The sequence below is a fragment of the Lasioglossum baleicum genome, chromosome 6 (assembly GCF_051020765.1).
Source record: "Lasioglossum baleicum chromosome 6, iyLasBale1, whole genome shotgun sequence".
Classification (NCBI taxonomy): domain Eukaryota; kingdom Metazoa; phylum Arthropoda; class Insecta; order Hymenoptera; family Halictidae; genus Lasioglossum; species Lasioglossum baleicum.
The window spans coordinates 2,998,059-3,014,127 of record NC_134934.1 but is presented as its reverse complement, the minus strand read 5'-3'; the positions used below and the strand labels follow the sequence as shown (position 1 = coordinate 3,014,127).

The 16,069-nt window shown below is 48.3% G+C and overlaps 1 protein-coding gene across 1 annotated transcript in view; it reads right to left on the bottom strand.

Moving 5' to 3' along the window:
* Positions 1-234: 234 nt before the first annotated feature.
* Vvl (ventral veins lacking) overlaps positions 235-16,069 on the bottom strand; it is a 61,137-nt gene continuing 45,302 nt past the window's right edge. Inside the window, exon 3 of the mRNA XM_076426584.1 lies at positions 235-15,056. The gene's annotated coding sequence lies outside the window, so the exon portion shown is untranslated. The remainder of the gene's footprint in view (positions 15,057-16,069) is intronic.

Here is a 16,069-nt window from a genome sequence, read left to right as displayed (position 1 = left end):
TTTACTTGACCATCTCTCAATGACTCATGTGCAGTCTGATGTCGAACATAAAAATCGACAACAAAATTTCCATGCAGTTATTAACATTTCCATGAAATGAACACAGATTTACACAGTTTTTCTGTGAATGACTCGTAGATCCTCTCTGGCAACCCAGGTATCACTCTAAACGTCACAGAAGATCTTTGGCCGGCGTGTAGATCGTTAGGTGTCCCGCACGGGTCGCAGTCGCTGTTAGGTTTGCGAAAAAGATTATATAAAATTAACGGCTCTGTCGAAGCTAAACAAATGTCAGCCGAGTGGCGGCGTATGCCGGCCAGTCAGCCAGGTGGACGCACGTGTAAATATTACGTCGATAAACATTCGCGCTTCCGAAAGGACCCCGCCGCCGCTCCGCGCCGTGGCCCGTTCTTCTCGTTCTTCATCCTGGGCGTCCTCGGTCTTCGTGCCACGTTCCTCGCCGCTTCCTCTCTCTCCCTTCGCCGTTCTGTTCGCGGATTAACGCGAGAGGGCGACAAAGCGTTCTCTCTTCTCTCCTCTCCTCTCCTCTCTTGTCGTCCTGTCCCGCGAACAGAGCGTTACCGGTTCAGCGAGAAACTACCGCTACGCTCGCTATCTCGAGGCGTGCCCGAGAGTAGGCTTCCTGGACACGCGAGAAAATTTAAAAGCCGAGACCGGCAGCTTCCAAACAGAACTTATGCAACTCGCGAGATAATTGTGACGATAAGGATTCCCGAGAGCCCAGAGAAACCTGGGAAATGCTCTTCGGACGCCTAGAATTCGATTCTCGGGACGATCCTTTGCTAAGGAGGTAGAAAACTAACCTTGAAGATTAAGCTCGCTCTCGATTCTAATTTCTTCGCTTCGATTAGATATTATTCTCATCATGGTTTCCTGTTAACATTTATACTGTGCCTGAAAGGAGCTCAACAATTTTTTTCTAAATAACATTCCTAGAAAAACACAATTATGTTGTATAACTAAGAACAGGATACGGTATTTTAAAAAAATGATTAAGTAGTCCGTATTATCGTAATTAGTATAACATGTGATTTAAACATCGCCGGTAGCTAAACTGTATCAGCTAACAGAAGTGAACACACACACACACACAGCTCTGTAGGAAAAACTAAAATTATCTTCTCCGATTGGAACAAGTAGGTGTTCAATAAAAAATGATATAGTTTCTTCTAATGATTTAATCAGTTTGTGTATATCATTGCCGTTTGTCACTCGTTTCGCAGTAAAAGAGAAGTGAGTTGAGTAAATTAAGCAGCTTCGTACAAATTACCTTTACACGTGTTCTAGCTTTTTAAAAAATGTATGTATCAACTGTACGGCTTAGAAAATTATTATAGTTACTAGACTGCGGTCATGTCAAACAAAAATCTTATTTTCCGTGGCCTCAGTGATTTTAGATCTGAAATAAATTATAAATTCGTACTAAATTCTGTCATATTGTATATCTTAGCAATTTTTGACAATTTCAAAAGCGTGAACGGCATAAAGATCCGTAGTCTAATAATTACTGTAGTCGTGACAAAAATCGTAGCTAAATAGAGTCTATTTTAATTTGAATCGATGTGAACGGAATCGTTTGGAATGAATCCGAATGAGAATGGTGACTAATATCGAGACAAGTATGATAAAGACGTTTCCTGCGATCTAGGAAGTCCTCGAACTGGCGTGCGTGTAGAAAACCCGACGCCTCGGCTAGTACCAGTCTTTGTGAGTCGTCCTCTAAAAATAGCCGACCGCGATGCTGCGAAAAATCACTGTTTTTACGATAATTACCGTCACTTAGTGGCCCGGCTCCTTTCATCGCGCCTCGCAGCAACGTCCACGCGCGACGCCTCTGTCATCCAACCGAGAGAGGACAAGCTTCTCGCGCCTAAGTTTTCTAGGCACGCCAAGGCGTGACCAGGCTCATTATACAACGCGGATGCCAGACGCGATCCGATTTATCTTTCAATTATCTTCTTGTACGGCGTGTGCTACTCCCCGCCCGATCACAATAGGGAATTCGGGAGCCGGAGGCTGACAAGCTTACAGGCGACGATCGCGACCCACTTTTCACTCTCGAACGTCTTCGAGCTTCCATTGGATCAGATACCATCTGACTGCTTCCGCTTCCAGTGAAATTTCACAATTGAATTCGATAGAAATTATGAAAACATTCAAAGTAAAAGGGTGGACAAGGGGCTTCATCTTTGGAGTATTTTTTGAAAAATGCTGTCGATCTTTTAGCGAAATATTTGTGCAACTACTTTCTAGTGCATATCTTAATTAGTATGTATCTTGAAAATTACATAAAAAAATATTGCATACAAACCAATATAAACGTATCAGTTATTTGTATGTAATTTTTACGACATTGTGAAAAATGAACCTTAAGATAGTGCTTGTTCTTTCAACATTATATGGAATTGATTTGGAGCACTTTGATAATGATGGGCACATATCGGAGTATTTTCATTTCTGGCTAGTCTCCACAAGGCCCATCCGTTTGTTTGCGGACAAACGACGATTCGATCGAAAGGATACACGTTCACAAGTTCTATCTGGAAAGATTGAAATCTCTAAAGGCCTCTTATTAGTAACAACCGTTCCATCAATAAAGAGAACGCGATTTGCCGTGGGCGTGCGACTGTGGCCGCACCGGAACGTATCGCTTAGGGTGCTTTAGGGAGAGAAAGAGTGAGAGAGAGAGAGGGGGGGACATGGAAACGCTCGGCGTGTAAACTGTCCAATAAGTAAGAAGCCGAACACGGGGCCCGGTCTCGTATCCCTTCGTTTCTTCTTGTAGTTTGCGCCGTCCGCTGGCTGCCTGCGTTTCATAACGTACGGCACACGTATCGAGGCGGGAGGGCCCTGAAGGAGAGACGCCACCGCCGCTATAAAGAATATCCGAGAGCCCGAGAATAAAAGCGGCTTGACTTATTTGAACCACCACGACGGACGGAGAAAGAAACGGAGACAGGGCCCGGACACTGGGCCGGAGCGAGACGAACGACCGAGTACCGAATAGTTCGAGCGAGAGAGGCAACGATGGAACGGATATATCCGGCGAGTAAGGGAAGAAGGGAGAGGGAGAAGGGCCCAGGCCGAACCGGCCGCGAGAGGCCTCGCTGCGACGGGGACCAACAGCCGCAGAAGCAGTGGCCGAATACTGCTATATTGCTCGACCTTTGCGATCCGAGCACGCGTGCCCACACACGTCGGATCGCTCGCATTCGTATCGGGCCCGCAACCAGGGCCCCGATTCTTCGTATCGATGCGGAGCGGACCCACGGACCTCGTTCGCTGAATCACGTTATCGACTGGACCGCAAACTCGGTCCCCTTTTGCCCGGTTTTTCCGATAGACCAGGCCTGGCCAACCCAAATGATTTCACAGACCACTTTGATGACGCGGAACGTTACAGCGGGTCGCACTTTAGGTAAACATGATATCAAAAAATGTCATACGAATACAAAATGAATAAAACTTGATTGTTATTGTACTATTATTCAATATAATTGACTCTCGAGTCTTAATTAATGAAATATTTGTTCGTCCTTTCTTTCACTTAATTTTTGTAAATTTATGTTCGACGTTGCACAGCTTTTGTTAGCTGGTTTCCTAAATTGGCATCAGTTAATGAAGCACATGATGAACTCTTTGTAAATTCCATCTTCGAAAAACATGTTTCACAAATATATGTGGATCCAAAAATACATACTTAACTCATTTATATCAAAGATATCAAATATACAACTGGAGTTCGTAGTTGTACTTGCACATTGTAACAATGGCACTTCATTTATTTAATATTTTTTGTATACATACAACGAGAAACAAAAGTTTCAATAGAAATATAAAATTGCCCGACGGGCCGCGTGTTGCCCAGGCCTGCGATAGACCCTTCTTCTGTCAGAAAAAAATTGATAAATGATTGATAAAGTGCAAGACATCATTTTCTATGACGATTTCTTCCATTATGAAACACAAAAACATACTAGATCGCATCAGAACACATGCAAATAAGAAGTAAGATGGATGATATCCTGTCTGTTTCTTTCCATTTGGTCTGGGTCAGGTTTGACATTGCACCCGAGAGCAACTTGGAGCACTTCCAGGGCAAAGAGCGTTGTTGGCCACGCCTCTAACAGTCGGAAAGGATTTATCGTTGCAGGAAAGGCCTCGCCTAATCCCATAACAGTCTACGTATTTCGATTTTCAATTAAATAAATACGAAATGTGAATGGGACAGTGGAGGGTGGGGATAGGCAGATTCGACGGAAATAACGATATCGCGCCGGAAACCTCAACAGTCCGGATCGTAGGAAGCCGCGACGAGGCATTGTTTCCGTTGCGGCCCTCGCGACCCTCGCCGGTAATCTATAGTCCTTAAATTTTCTAAAGTGCTCAATCACCCGGCGTATTTTTATGCAAACGTCGTCTCGCGCGGATCCCCCGGACCTCGCCGAGGCCTCACAATAAAGCCGTGACGTATGAATCTGCCGGCGACATAAACTTCGCGCGCATATTATTAGCCGCTATTTCGGAAGACTTATGCCAGTCCCCTCTCTCTTATTCTTCCTCTTCCTCTCCCCTCTCTGCCTTTCTCCTTTACCCCGCTTTACCTGAGACCCTCGCGGGTTTCGGCTCACGGACCCGATACGCTCGGGGGCTCGATCGAAAACCTTCTCCCCCCAGCCCTCCCCCTTCTGCCACGGACGCGATTTCATCCTGCTGGAATAACTTCGGAACGCGAGCCCAGATAACGTCTTCGGTTTTCGAAAATTCGAGGGTGGAGTCTCCGGGGAACGCAACAAAAGGCTCGCGCCCGCTACTCCAAGCTGCCGAATCATCGTCGACGCCCTGGCTGAATCGTGAACCTTGCTGAGCTACGAAAGAACCCTCGGAGAACGGCTACTTGACCAAATAACTCGATCTTTCCGGCTTTAGCGCTTGTTTTCCAAAGAGAACCTTGCACAACAATTTTAGACGTAAAAGCGGTGGTATATCGAGTCTGTATCTGAAATTGTATAAGAATATCTCAACTTCATTTTTGTGTTTCATGATAGAAATAATCGCGACAGAAATTTGTTTGTCCTGCTCTGTCTTTGCGTAGAGTACCTCTGTCACATAGCAACACCTTAGCAAACGAAATAAACCGTCACCGAACAACTGTTTCCTCTCACTCAGCAGTCCATCTCCAACCACACGCAACTGCCACCTAATTTCGTCGCCTAAGCTCGCGCAGCAGATCGTAATTTACGGATAGATCGAGTTGAAACGTCTCTAATATTCTCGTCTGAGCAATCGAACGTCTCGATCTCGGTGCTTCCAATTATGTCGACCGAAGATGTCCTCGATACCCCCGGTAGAAAAGCGAGGCTAGGTCATCGGAAGGCCTGCGAAGTCTGAGAAGTCTACGACCGATCGGAAAGAGAGAAAGACAGAAAGGGGAGGAAGAGAGAGAGAGAGAGAGAGAGAGAGGGAGTAAAAGAAAAAACGAAGAGAAAGAGTCAAGGCGGTTCCTCCCCGCGGTGAGATCCGGTCGGTCAGATGATTATCGGGCATATAGGAAATTGAAAGGGTGTCTAAGGAGGTGTCTAGCGAGCAGTCCGCGGGGGCGGTTTTCTCGGCAGGGTGGCACTCGACTTATGGGGTCTTAAGGGTATTCGGACACCCACACGGAAAGATGCTGGCCGTCTGATAGCCCGGTGTGTGTGCCCGGATAATAGGTTCCACGAGGTTTCCGAGGGCCGCAGAAGCCGGCCTTCAGTTCTCTCCTTCAGTCCTCTTCGTCGTCTCCACGAAGAGCTGTCTTAGCCTTCTTTCGAGACCGGCCCGGAGAGAATGAGAGAGAGATATCTCTCTCTCCCCCTCTCTCTCTCGCCTTCGCAACGCACCGTCAGGTGCACACCTCGCCGCGTTCACCGATCGCTATCTGCCAAATCACTATCAATCACTCGCTGATCCAGACACCGGACGCTCAATGAACCAACCTTCGAACCGATCCCCGCTAAGCCTCCTTTCTTCTCGCGATAAATAAATCGGACCAGCGACTTTAACGATCGCGTTCCCTCCATCCTTATTCTTCCTGTATGTCCTGTTTGCTCCTTGTCTTTCTGGATAAAGGACAAAGCAGGTCCGAGAAGAATTTTGTCTTCGAAACCAGAGAAAAAGCGAGATCTCTGCGAAACGTCCTCCACGAACGTCCAGCACTAACTGGTCTCTCAGTTGGTGGCTCTCCAGGTGTGTATCAAGTGGCACATTTTTCCACAGACACTCGAATGTGTACTTGGAATTGTTGCTAATATTTATTAGAGAACGCTTTAACTAAATTTTCTGAAATTTCCGAAGTCTTGTTAAGCTGTGCCGATCAGCAATGACCACCACGGTGTCGTTGGTAAGTGGAGTGCCGGTCGGAACAACTGTTAATAGGAGACTGTGTTTGTTGAAAAGATCGCGTGAACAGAAACCGCGGATTATTTTCAGGATTCCTGGCGCCCGGAAGAAGGGGCCGAGTAGTCAGGTAACTCTCGTTAACGTCCACCGTGAAATTCGGCTTGGTTCTGCGAGCCGGATCATCGATCATGCGGTTGATGGGTTCTCCGAGACAATACGCCACTGGATCATCCAGCACGGAAGCCTCCGGCGAACGGCAACAGAGCCGCTCGTCAAATCGCAATTAGACGGACGATTTAAAAGAGATTTTTCATCCATGCGCATCGGGATGCGCTAAAATCGTCCCGGGGGCGGAAGATGCGAGAAACCGCGTCGAATTCGGCATTCTGATTCTACGACATCGGCGTTCATGGATCGTTTAGCAGTTGGACGGTGCGCAATGCCCCGAGACAGGAGCTTTATTATTGTCACGTTGCGATACTATCGGCACGCGATTTATAAACGATCTAAATATCACCGGGCGACGGGCTTTAAACGGTTGTAGAATCGCTGCGCTACGCGCTCGCCTGTTCGACAGCCGCGTGTAGATACCGCGGACAAATGCGCGCGCCTTGGCCGCTCTCGATTAAATCGTTCGACCGGTCGACATCTCGATGAAAAAGTACTCCATTCTTATGCTACCGATCGCGGAGAACCCGCGCTACCGACTACACTCGCTACCGATTTCACTCGATGGGTTCCCTCTCACGGCTAGTAACCCCCATCCGTCCCTCATTTCACGAACTGAACCTGTCACCGTAAAAGATCGATGAAAAAACAACGTAAACAATAATTTTCAGTCAGGAAGTTTCGATAAAATTTACCTGCAAATGTGACGAGAGACAGATGAGGGTTAAAGGTGCTCTGATATAATTGGAAGAATCAGAGGATGCAACCCCTTGATGGTGGATCGGTTCGAGTGGACAAAGACTCTTGTGATACAGGAATAAAGAGACTGAATAACAAGACCAAACGAGAGAGAGACAGAAACAGACTGAGAGACAAAGATGTCGGTCGAGGTCACCTCGATCTAGCGAAAAAGCGACTTCCTTGCCAGCTGCACGAGTGGATCCGTCGGCGTAAAAAGGTGTCCGGTTTGGCAACGCGGTCGTCGCCCATTCACCGTTAACCCTCGGAGATAGGTTTGCGGGTTAGAGAGCGGGAGAGATGTCTCGCAGGAAAGAGAGACTCTCTCTCCATCTCTCTCCCCGAAACGGGAGAGTAAAAGGTTAAGGTAAGGAGACCGAGGGGAAAGGTCGGACTCTGAGACTCGTTATTCCCTAAAACCGATGTCCCTGGCCGGACACGAGCTGTACGATGATACCTGCACGCATCCGTGTGCTCTCTCCCTTCTCTCTCCCTTCTCTCTTCCTCGCTCACTCGCCTGTTCTCTCTGTCTCTCTCCCTACTGGGCGTCTTCTCTCCTGATATGGCCGGTCGTATCGCTGCGTTCGGTTACCAAACTGGACATAAATTAATCCCGTCAAATGTCCTCGTTCGTTAGCCGGCCCGGGACCCGACAGTCCCCAGCCTTCCCTGCACGCCCCACGCCCGCTAAGCAAGGTTAATCTTAACTTATAGGTATGAGGCTTGCGTAAGCCTGTCTTGTCCTGGCCATCCGGTCGCTCGATTCTCTTCTCTCCTCTCCTCTCCTCGATCTCCCCGCCGATTCTCTCGATCCGCGGCGGATCGATCGGGCCGAAATGCTCTGTGCGCTCGAATCTGGATTCGACTGCTCAAAATCCACGCAAACGACATTTCGAAAGCTTCGAGAAATATCGTTAGGAGTATCTTACAATGTTTGTTAACCCAGATTTCAGGAAAAATGTTTTTGCGTTCTCCTGGCATTTATCTCAATTTTTCGAAAACCGTTTGTTTTTGTAGCCTGTCTGTATCTACAAGTTTCGCCTCAGATATTTTTCGATACAGTGAATTATTCAGAAGATATTCGAGACAAGGTGCTTGTGAAAACATACATTTAGCAACGCTGCAGCTCTATTAATTTAATCGCAATAATTTGATAAAAATCTACGTCACCTCCACTTGAGCTGTGTCTTTAATTACATGAAAAATTGCATAGTCTAGAAGAATGAGGTTCTTCGAGCCGATTCCTCGAGAATCATTGCAGGGGGGTTGTACTCTCTTGCAAGAAGGGGTTGGCGCGGAGAGCAGCTGGATCGAGATTGTTCGAGGATATATGGAAGGTATATCGGAAGGTACACAAGGGCCCTAGCCCTTTCTGGGGGCCGATTCCTCGAGTGTCGGTCTCGTGGAAAAGAAACCAAGGGGGGTGGAAGAAGGAGAGGAAAGGAATGGGAAGAGAAGGGAAGGGGCCAGCCACCCCCCTCGATCCTCGCACGCACGTGCTAGATAGAGGGTCGAGGAGAAGCTCCCTCGGGAGCCACGTACCATTTTGCATAAATCGCGAGACACCCCGTAGCGGTGGAACCTCGGGGAGATTCCGAAATGGCTGGAACGAGCGCTCGCGATCATGGGGGTTGAAAATGCCGCGGTGGTTGCCACCGAAGAAAGAGAGAGACAGAGAGGGTGCACTCGATATTTCACCCCGTCTTTCTTTTCGCGGCCAAAGAACGCGAAGGCGCGCCTGCCCGAGAAGGGCCCCCGCAAAGGAATCTCTTCGATAATCCTACGGAATCCTCGGAACACGTCGCGTTTCTAAAACGACGCTAGACGATGGGATCGCGATAGGTGGACAAAAGGGAGAAAGAGCTTTGGCGATGAGGAGTAACCCCTCTCTAACTTCTCGGCTTAATTCGACGATAACCGCAATATGCTTTCTCCCGTGGCTACCGAGTATCGTTTTATAGCGGCAACTTGCCAGAACACGGGGGTGCAGGACCCTGGACGAGGGGATGGATCGCGGGCTAGACTCGAAATGAAACGGAACGACTGCTCGGGGTGCAGTTAATGCTTCTGGATTCGGCCACCGTCCCCGAGGCGTCTGGAACACCAACTTTCTCCGATGAGACCACCGGTGGAGCAAAGTTAATCGAGTCGATGATCCTTTGAAAAACCTGTTAGCTGCAATTCATTGGAGAATAAGCTCGTAACTATAGAATCTTTATTGGGGTACATACAATATGCACGAGATCATCAAGTTGTTTAATGGTTTCGTGGAAATTCCTTGTGAACATGTTTACAATTAATTAGGAAAATTAAGAAAGATGCTGTTGTGCATTAGTCGCAGCTTATTAAAATCATTAAACGAAGACATAAAAGTATACACAGCTCGTGTATTCTGCAACGAATCGAGAAAATGTTGACTTTGGATTTAATCGGAATCTTGTTCACAGTGTCAAACCCAATTCTTATTTCAATTTTGTACTTGGTCAACACGATTTTCCAGTTCCGTTCCAATTAATCCACGTTCCCATCTCGTCGGAAGTTTTTGTCTTCGAAAAATGCATGGAAAAAATTGCGGCACCGATACGTGCTCGTCCAGTATAGCAATCTGATCAATCGGGTTCCCGTTTCTCAGCGATAAATCTTCGGGGCGTAGTTTTTCGAAATGATCCGGCCATTATCGGGGACAGTGATTCGGCGGCGCGATCGACCGATCGATCGCGATTCAGGGGCCCGATAAGGCCCGTCCCGCTGGAACCGGTAACGCGGTCCCAATCGCGGCATCCTTACCAGTCTGCTTTCGGTAGAACGCTAACATAAGCCTCGGCGACCGTGGCCGGTTGCATCACTTTCGCAGCGGATTTAAGTCGGCCCATAAACCTTGGCTTAGCGTCGATACGCCCGTTCCGTTTGGTGGGAAAGTCTTCGGTTATGGTTTCGAACCGACAACGACGAGACACACGCGCCGTTGCCCTGGACACCTTCCGCGTTCCTCGCGATGGTTGTTTTGGAATACCATCGTCGGAACGTGGACCGTTCGCGTCCGGCCTCGGTAATTAGCTTCCCCGTCTATCTCGCAACGATTAATAAACCGAAGATGACCCCGTCGTTCGTTCGTCCAGTGTAACGGGATACTCTCTTGTTGACTTGGAATCACTATGGTAGACTCGCGCGAGACAGAAGCAATTTTTTTTCTGGCGACTCCGGAGGATTTGGGAGGAAGCTATTTGTTTTGTTGCACCTTGTGGAGCTAGCACAGTGCCCCATGAGACTACTAATTAGACTGCGGATTTTATGCATTTACGATTAAAATGGGTAAGTCTAATTTATTAATTTCAACATTTATACTGCTATATCATTTTCAACCTATTAAACACACTCAGCAAAAAATTAAATATTTATTTCATCCCAGCTTATTGCAATTCAGGTAGTAAGTTTTTATTTTGCGTAAAAATGTGGAATTCTTGTTGAATGGACGTTGTAGATTGTTGTACAGGGCGATTCAATTCAATTCGAAGGAGGGCGTCGGAATAAATAGGCGCTCGCGCGCCGGATGATCGAGGGACCGCGGATCATTTAATTTAATTAGTTCGCCGGGGGTTAATAGCGAAGATAAAGGTGGCTGGGCTCGTGCTGGATATTACAGAGAGCGTGGTCGGGCAGCAGCGTCCCGCGGCCGCCCCCAAGAATAAATCGTCCCCTCGCCGCGCTACACTCTGGCATCGTGCATCGTCGCGTGGTCCCCCATGCTCTCGGGGCGCGTGCTTGAAAAACTGCCGGGCTACTTAATCTCGAGCAACGCGTTAAAACTGTTATGACAACGACGGAGCACCCTCCACGCGACGGATTAATCGCTGCGAGATCCGATAAGCCGAGATTCCGGAGATGGACATTCAAAAATCCAACAAAGAATGAATCCAAGTAACCGAACAATCTCTGTACAACTACAAATGCAACTGGGTCTTCCTCGTTGGACAAAATTACGCGTACTTCATAAATTTTTATTTATAAATCCGTACACGACGTCTTTTTACCGAAGGTTACAAAATAATGAATTTTTCAAAATCAGGGGACGCAATGGTCCTCAAAATACATCATGAAGACATCGAGAAATCAGGACACCGGAAACAGAGATGAATTTCAAAAAAATCAAAACGTACGATGATTCTAGGAGATTGTTCACTCAGACTGTAGATCAAGATAAGGCACATTTTCATGGTTGTAGGACGCATTTCAGACAATCCGCGAGCGCGGCCGCGTCGGGGTCGATTTAATTTCATAAACCGCAACTGTTACCACTATTCCGGTCGGAAAAGGGAGCGCGAGACTAACGGTTACGAGCTCGACCTCCTGCTCTTAATCGCGCGGCCCTGTGCCCCCTTCGAGGTGGAACTTCCCTGGCGACGCGACGGTGTGCACGAAATCGCCCTTCGATTCTCGTTCCTCGAAAGTCGCGTCTCGTCTCGTTTCGTCCTCGACTCGTCGAACGTCTTTTTGCGTCGAGGAAGAAGAAACGAGATCGATCGGCAGTCGATCGAGTCTCCTCTCCTCTCGAATCGCTGCTGCCAGGACCACTGCACACAGCAAAAAGCTGGGACCCGAAGAATTCGGAGCGGACCCCTGGGCCCGACACGTGCTGCACGCGTTCCGCTCGCTATCTTTGCGCTCTGTGGCTTGGTATGCGACTCTAACTCAGCGAATTTATTTCTGGCCGTGTGGGACATAGGTTAAAAATGAGTTGTTAAATTTGGCGGATAATACCCTCGAATAATATCTCGCACATTGGTATTGCTTTTCGCTTGGCACAAACAAATTATGCTTAACCGGACATCCTATGCGTTTATGATAAAAGTTGGTACATAAAGACCCGACTTCTGGCATCTTCTGCTAACGTTTTAGGTTCGTGAGTGAACGCGGCCCAGCGTTCGGTAATTTCGATGGGCGGCAATATCAACGATATTCCGATGACGACGCTGTTAGGGCCCTGAACGGGGCAGCAGGGGGATGGTTCGAGCCGCGGATGTCTCCGGCATTGTATGCAGATGAAGAAGGCAGGGCGACAATGACTCGGGACAAGCCGGGGCCGAGGACCCAAGCCGCTTTTACTCGCTCGCTTGCTCTTCGAACTCGGCATTGCACCTTCGAACACATCAGGCGGGAGCCCTCCGTACTCCTCTTCGTCGCCCGCCCCTCGCCAGACACGCTTTTACGTACTACGCATCCATGCATTAACATGTCATCATCGCGCGGAAACCGCCCTCCTCCTCGACTTTCCTGGGGACGTCGTGTCTCGGTCTCAGTCTTGGGACTCGCGACGCCCCCTGCGAGGACCCACTCGCTTCCATTGTGAGGGCCCACTTGTGGGCGGACACCGGGATACCCTTCGGACCGAATTTTGCGGCGGTTTTTGGATCGGGAGAAATTAATGGGAAAATTCAAATGCACTGTACCGGGGTTGGAAAAAAATCCTGCCAGATGATATAAGCTTAGATACATACCTAGATTCGGAAAAGCTATCAGAAATCATTCTGAGACATCATACGACTCTCCAAACGTCCAACGACTTCCACCAACATTGTAGGCCGGTTACTCCAAAGTTCTCCAAACAAACCATCACCTCGACTCGACCAACTGGAATCCTAATGATGCCAGGACGAAGACATCGAAAAGAAAATGCCGAGTCGTTGGAAACGATGGCTAGACGAAGGAAAGATGTTGAAGACGAAAGTTGAGGAAAGAAGAAGAGCAGAGAGAGTTAGGGTAAAGAGGGTGAGGTGGAGACATCGCATCGGTCGAATCAAACCTCTGGAAAATCGTTGACGAGAGTATTTCGGTATCGTGAGGGGAGTTTGGGAGCGGGTCGATACGACGCCGGGGGTTGTTTGGCAGATACGCGTACGCGCAAAAGGTAGAGAGGGCCGAGAGCGGATCGGCGCGGGCCAGGCAAAAGGTAGAGAGCAAAGCAGACAGGCAGAGGCAGAGGTAGAGGGTAGAGGCAGGCACAGGCAGAGAGAGGCAGGGCAGACAGGACTGCGGGCGTTGGTGTAGGAAGAGCTGGATTGGTAAACCGGTCACGTAGTGCTCGGCGATGAATGGACCCGGCGAGTCGAGGCCAGAGCCGGGAATTGGCTACTGGGCATACCACGACCACCTACCCCACTGCGTCAGCTTTAGCCACCCCACGGCAACGTAAAATTACAAAGAGAGGTGCTCAAACCCGGGCAAGCTTCTCGCGCGCGCCCGCTCGCTCGCTCGAAATTGCCTCGTCGAACGGCCGAACGAGAGAGACCCTCTTCCCCCCTCTCTCTCTCTCTCTCCTCTCCTCTCCGCCCAGAATGCTCCTTCAACGTTTCCCTCGAAACCCACCGACTTTGCACTTTCGACTTTTTCTCCTCCCTCGATCACGAATCTGCTCCACCACCGTTACGATCGCAATAAAACGATTCTCCTTGAACCGGCGTGCTAACTGTCCGGACAGTTTCACATTGTCGTGGAGGATCCATCGGTCGATTATCGAACGAGTGCATCTGGTAATCGGGATTCTATTTGTGGAACAGTTGCAGACTTGCTGTGAGGTCGAGACGATTCTTGGATTAGTATCACTGTGCGGATCGCGGGAAGGGTTGAGTAGAGCAGCCCTTGAGCAATCTAAACCGCGCCGATCTGCCATAAAGTCATTTCGTAGGCCATCCCGAGGGCTAAGTACCGGCGAGGCTTGTATCCAGGGTTAAACGGAGTGAGTTGTGTGATGGTAGTCTCTCTGTCACCCCTTTTGTCGCTTCTTCATTGGAACTGACGCGCAAAGGGTTAATAAAAATGTAGGTAATACATCGTAGTATCTCACCTGATTGGCAATAAAATTGGGGTGTGGACTCTTGTCTGGAAAATCGACGTTTTTGGATTTTCGAGGACAATGGTCAAAAGGGTGAAAGTGTTAAATCGAAGGAGAAATTCGCGATCGAAGGGACACAAACGAAGGAGCACGCACAGTACGGAGGCGGGACCGGTGACAGTTGGGCCGGGATTAAAAAATAAAAGCTCGGTGTAAATCATACGGCTTGTCGACGAGCGCGGCGGCGGCTGCTGGGCTCTGGAGGTATCGCGAGGAGAAGATGGGGTGGTTGGGGAGGCGAAAACCCTTTCGTTAATTGCTCGACGCAGATGCCGGTCGTTGCAGGCGCTTTTTACGAGCCACTCTTTCCCTCCGCACTTTTACGAACCGCGCGGGAAAAAGTGGGAGTACTCGTGAAAAGAAACTCCGGCTCCGAAAACTGGCCAACAGCATCCGTCAAGCCTTCTCTTTACTCGCTATAGTCGAAAAAATCCAGCAAAATAATTTCCAAAGCAGCGCTAGGAAAGAAATCTTGAGGGTAGACGATGGGAAAATGGGGATGCTCGAGGTCCTCGCGAGAAGAAAATTCTGTGGCCTTTAAAAATTATTTGAAGCACTTTATTGAGTCATCTATAGTCCAGATTGTTAGAAAATAAATTCTCAAGGACATCGCAAGGACGAAGAATGCAAAGATCGGAGGCAGCAAGGATCTGGACGCAGAACAAAACAATTAATTACATAAAATAATGTATTTATTGTTAATACCCCACTTCGCTACAGCGATTAACATTGATTTAACACAATTTATACCGTAATTCTATGTAATGTATGCATTTCCACACTGACACGATGCCTTGCTGCGACAGGACCCTGGGAGAAGAACGATCGCTTGCATCTGAACGATACGAGACAAATCTGTAAGCTGTAACATCACAAGCAGAACCCTCTTAAAAGATCAATCACACATTCCGACCGCAATCAATCCGAAATAAAAATCTAACTGGCAATTAGGTTACAGTGGGGGATGCGAACGGTGTTTTTCTGGTATTTTGACGGATCTCGAAGCGATTTTGTACGGGATCGGCACGGCGAGAACCGCCTTCCGGGGGTCCGAGAGTGTCCTCGGATATCTCTGAGGCGAGATCTCTTCTTCCCAGAGCCCGGGGGAGGGGGCCCAGGGAAACGTTATTAATTGGCTACACGATAAAACAGTGTTAGTCCCCATTCGCTGTCCTTCGCTGGACCCCCCTTGGCTTGTCCTTAAGATATGGGGCCACGCGACTTCCAGGCACCTGTGTGCGGCTGAATGTGCGTGTGAATGCGCGTGTGAATGTGCCAGGGGGTCCGCGGGAATCGAGCCCCGCGAAAAGGAACGCCTCGACCTCGCCGAGGATCATTTCGAACAGGAATTTCGGAGATCGAATCGCGGATTCCCACGGAACACCAAAACGCATTCTACAAGGTCCTGACTAGGATCATAAGTAAGCCATTCGGACCTCTCCAACTATCCCTAAGACATTCACCGCATTGGCAATTTGGAACTGTGCACTTTTATCCATTCATGAAATTTTTGCAATGCCAGAAGGTCGCAGGCTAATCAAATGAACTATTCGTCTGTTGTGATAATTTACCCTCGTGCATCTTTCTGGACTGGATTTTAATTGCAATTGCATTTAATTGCAGTCTTTGGTGAAAGAACTGCGTAAATGTATTTTAGATGGCAATAATTGTACAGTAAATGTACAAATGATTATTGGAAAACTGCCACAAAGCATATACACATAAATAGTCTTTTTAAACGATTTTTTTATCACGTTGTAAGGGAGTCTACTGTACTATACATTCCCGGACTGAGGATTTTTATGCATAAGATCCATCAAAATTCGGAAAAAGTAAAAAGGCAGTGGCTAGCTGGAGGTGCCTGCCCTCCATTCG